Raw genomic sequence first — 5,287 nt, 5'->3', positions numbered from 1 at the left:
ATATGAAAGTAAAGGATAAAAATCTTGCCTAATTCAAGTAAAAATAACATAGTATGCGACCCGTGAATATCATGTCCTTTTGTGACTATTATGCCGTGTGAGTGAAGGCTGTTTCGCATTCCTTGATTCAGAATATTAATAGAACCAGCCTTGGTGTTGAACGAGAGACGAATCATAGCAGTCTCTGTTCTAAATTTACGAGCCTGAGAGTGCCAACATTCAAGTAAAAAATAATTCGCTATGTCCTGGTCTGAGTGTAGGCTGTGTTTCACCATGGACAGGGAGCTACGATGCCGCCTGCCCGACCGCTGTGCAGGAAAACCAAACTGGGTGACCGCGAGAGGTTTGTGGCTCTGTGGAAGGCTGGTCTGACGCTGCGAGCCATAGCCAAGCGGATGGGAACCAGCGCCACGACGGTAAGCAGGTGGGTGAGGCACTGGCGGAGGGAAGGCTGCCTGACCCCAAAACAATCCCACGCGAAGCACTTTTGGACGTCCATCAACTTACTCTCCACGCCTTCGCCGTATCCCTGCTGTAACACTAGGCTATATGCATGGGAAGTAGCGCCATACATCCCGTTAATACTGTACGTGCAATGTTTACAAAAGTGCATGTATCAGCACTAAAGTGTCTCGACAGTGGCTTTAATCTGTCACGCTGCTGTTAGCCGTCCCCGCCCCGGAGAGGCTCGGGGACGGGTATTGTTTTTATTCGGTTTGCCTGTTTGTTTGTTTGTTTGCCTGTCTGTTAACATAATGCGGAAACTACTGGTGCTATTTTGACTAAAATTGCAGGGATGATGGGCTACGACTTTCTGATCACCTGGTAAAATTTTGGACCAAGGCTCAGGCTGTAAGCCCAAAATATGTAAAAAAAAGAACGGGGACGGATAAAAAGTTTTTTTTTTCGCCAAAACTTCTTTCAAATTAGTCATGTCGACATGAAATCAAAACCTAAAGGTGCATCTTTCAAGTCTGCGTCCTATAACATGCCTCATTACAGTTTGCGTTAGGGGGGTCAATGTCAGGTGGGTCGGGCCTAAAATTTCAAATGGGCATAAAATAGTATATTATCACCTGATTTACTCCAAATTTGGTATGTGACATCTTTGACTAGGTGTCCTGTTGTTTATACGTCATCACTAAAATGACTGCGGGGGACGGGTTTGCTGTGCCTTGGCACCGCTCCTTGCTTATTAAAGTGCACATCAGCGGTATTTACTGTGTGTGTGTGTGTGTGTGTGTGTGTGTGTGTGTGTGTGTGTGTGTGTGTGTGTGTGTGTGTGTGTGTGCGCGTGTGTGTGTGTTTGCGCTTGTGTCTAGCTCTAAAGGGTATTTTGTTTAGATCATGCTGTACTGTATATTACAAAACATATGGAATGCAAAGTTGACGTACTCTGTTAAATTAATTAATAAAAATGCAAATAAATAATGGGATGAACAGGTTATATTGCAACATTTCACAGGAAGGAGAAATTACCTGTCTCACCTGAATGAAACTGTCTGCCATTACATTCAATCAATTAACCAGGTACACCGGGAGAGTTAAAAAAAAAGTCAGAATTACCATAAACGAGAGAGAGAGAGAGAGAGAGAGAGAGAGAATTCAGCCCTTCACCCAATCAGCCCTTTCAGACCGAGGAGGCTATTTTTACTTTTTTTTCATGGTCCCAAAAACATAATACTCAACCATAGGAGATGTATATATTTTTTTTAACTTGGGGGGGAGGGTTCGACATAGCCTTCATTAACCCCTTCACGACGAGGCATATCCCTTGAAAAAATCGTGTGCATAGAGCAAGGGGGTTCATCTGTATTCTCGCTGCCTGCAGACCATTTTATTCAGCTGTGAGGAATGATTGATACTCAAGAGGGTTAATAAGACCTATATAAAAAAAAAAAATCTGTCTAAAATGTCTAACTCCTTCATTTAGAAACCCCCATCCCCTCCCCCCTCCTTCAGGAGAATAAAATCTCCTGGGGAAGAAAAGAATCTATTTTCTTGCCCTAACTTGGCTCACATTTTCATCCTTTTGCATTTCTCTCTCTCTCTCTCTCTCTCTCTCTCTCTCTCTCTCTCTCTCCTCAACACTTTCATCCTTTTGCCTTCTCTCTCTCTCTCTCTCTCTCTCTCTCTCTCTCTCTCTCTCTCTCTCTCTCTCTCAAGTATAACAGTGGCAGAAAAAAATGGACACTGCTATGGCTCTACACCCTTTCCATAGCACTTCTTCGTGACTAGTGCCATATTCTGGTGCTTTATTCCAGTGCTAAAGTTACAGCTCAGCGTTGAAGATGGAAAGATGGTAATTTTAGGCCAAGTTAGAGTGATAGGGGTATAGATGTCACAAAAAAGGACTTTGTAGTTACTTGTAGAGTAGATATATATACATATATATATATATATATATATATATATATATATATATATATATATATATATATATATATATATATACTTGTGGACGAGCGGTTGTTATACTTGAGTAGTTTTGTAAGTAGAAAATCTTGGTTTCCTTTTGTCATTCAATGACAGGAAAGGTAAAGAATAGTATGGGACTATTTTTATTTGTCTTGGAATATTAACAAAGTCTCGCACACACAAGTGAAGTATAAGTAGAGTCCCGCTAGCTACCTCCCTGCCTCACTCTCTCTCTCCCTCTTCCAAGTTGCTAAGCCTTTCTCCCTACTACCTGCCGATTCTATGGCCTGTCTCCTTCTGAGCTCTCTTTCCTAAACTCTGGTGAAACAGGGGTCATGTCACGTGTGTTACACTGTGGTTGGAAAGTTCCAGAAACCTGTGTGTGAGTATGTGTGTATGTCACTAGGCTTTGTTCCCCTGCTATCTCGCTGACAAACTACCTGCATCATCTCCTGACATTGCTACTTCCTAATCTGTCGTCAGCTTTTCCTCAGTTAACTTGCAAGATCATTTCCCTTTCCCAGGCTCGCATAGAGCTGTCTATCTGTCTATTTATCTATCTATCTATTATGATTTGTAAATATGATATGGACTCATAACATTGCTCGGCCACGCCGCTGAAGGTTCTCCGACAGCAATTATCATTGACATATGCTAATCTATTAGTACATAATATTGATTATAATATTGTACACATATAACATTCATAGTAAATAGCAATTATCCAGTAATATTACATTTTAAACAAGTTGTATACATATTTGAATAAATGCATTAAAAGTAAACTATTTAACTGAAATACAGTATGTACTTGGGTTATTGTAGTGAAATGCATACATGCAAGAAAAAAAATTAGTTTAAAATTAAGATTATGGTAAGAGTTATTAATATTTCATTTAAAGATAATGGTACTGGTATGCCATACATAGGTCATTCTTCTTTGTATTTTATATACAGTGGGGCACCAATTTTCGTGCCTAATTGGGTCCAAAAATAATGAACGAAAGTGGAATTAGCGAAAATTGGGGCATTGTCTTTATGGCAAAAAGGCTAATTGGTTCCCGGTTATCCTAAAGTAACATCAGATTTTCATTTTCACTTGCAATACAGTACATGAAATCACTATTGTACATTGCATTGTGAGATACAAACAATAAAAACTGTACAGTACACATTATATGAGGAGAAACATACCACAGAGACCAGGTTGAGGTGTTTAATGAATGTTGGGGGTAAGTATCCGAGGCGCGTGGCGGGCTTATTTAGCCACGCCAGACGTATTGGCGCCACCTCTTGCTGCCTCGCTGCCACCATGCTGTTTCCTCATACTACGCACTGTCGATTCTAGGATGTTAAATATACGGCAGATTTCACTGTTTTTTGCGCCCTTGTCCATGTGCTTCAACTATCTTCCTTTTCATTTCATTATTATACTGCCGTTTCTTCACTCCAACACGATACTCTCTTTTAGCCTTGGCCTTTCCTCCCGACTTTGAATGTCCCGGCCACTTTTTATCACCACCACTGCCTCCCGGCCCTCCCCCTACACCACCAGGCTCTCCCCCCACACCACCAGGCCCTTTCCCCACACTACCAGGTATAGTAGAGGCCATTGAACCGTGAGAATCCAACACAGTGGCGCTAGCACGCTCGTACACAATGGCGGGAATGGGTGGACAGAGTGTTGACATGACGTCATTCAAGATGGCGGTGGGTTGCGGGCGGGTGGTGCAGGAAATTCAAAGTTCAAAATATTGTCCCAAACCCAAAATTTGTGTGCGAAAATCGATTTTTTTCAAGCGAAAGTGGAAGTTAGGGAATATTTGGTGCATGCCGCGAAAGTGGATTCCGCGAATCCTGCTGTAGCGAAAGTTGGTGCACTACTATATATATATATATATATATATATATATATATATATATATATACTTAATACTATATGCAAAATATGTACACTTCATTCAGGGAGGTTAACTTGGATGTTAACTCTCCCCCCACTAAATACTGACTCCAAATTAGCAATTCTTGCATGCATTCTGTGCATTGCGCACAGCAGTACTGCAAATACAATGCAGAAGATTATAAAGACAGTAGGTGCTGGGCTATACACATAATATGGGTTGAACATACTCAAACTCAAATCTTCCCAAGGCTTCGTTGTTTCATTGATCAGCTGCATAGTTTCAAACTTAGGTGAAGTCAACTTAATACTTGTGCTCATGTTTAAGTCCATATCAGGCAGTGGGTGAAGTGTTTGTGTGTATGATTGAGAATGGCATATTGATTGATGGTGGATAAAGTAGACATGGATGGTGTAAATACCGCACAGTAGTCTGGTGCTATGTATAATCCTGAGGCTGAAGTATGAGATGGTGGTATATCTGGACAGACTATGTAAACTGATGTGTTATGAGTGAAATAATAAAACTGTGAGTGTCCAATGCGTTGATGGTGTACAAGCTTATCTGGGGCAAAAGTGAAGTTGCAATGATGTTGAATATTGTCATTTCTGATGATAGCCATTTCACAAGGGACTGTATCAGTAGGCTGAAACATGAAAATGTACGCAGGACAAAGATGAACAGCATGTAAGGCTGTGCGGCACTTTCGTTCAATCGTTGATTCACTTGCGAAAGTGACAGTGTCCCGTCTCTTGGAGACCATGATGAGTTCGGTGTCTGTGTTGATGTTGATGATGACCAATGTGTTATTTTTTTAGGGGAAGGGATGTATTTGGTATACTGTGAACAGGTCTTCAGTTATGAATGGTACATGAACTACTACTGATGTTGGTGTTAGTGTTGCTTCTAAATATGGATAATACTGCATGAATTCCCTACTGCGGAACAACGGCTTCAATATATGTTTA

The sequence above is a fragment of the Coenobita brevimanus genome, chromosome 8 (genome assembly GCF_032717465.1).
Source record: "Coenobita brevimanus isolate Jiangsu-jjx chromosome 8, ASM3271746v2, whole genome shotgun sequence".
In the NCBI taxonomy this organism is placed as follows: domain Eukaryota; kingdom Metazoa; phylum Arthropoda; class Malacostraca; order Decapoda; family Coenobitidae; genus Coenobita; species Coenobita brevimanus.
The sequence above is the reverse complement of the archived record's forward strand: the minus strand, read 5'-3'. Positions refer to the sequence as shown.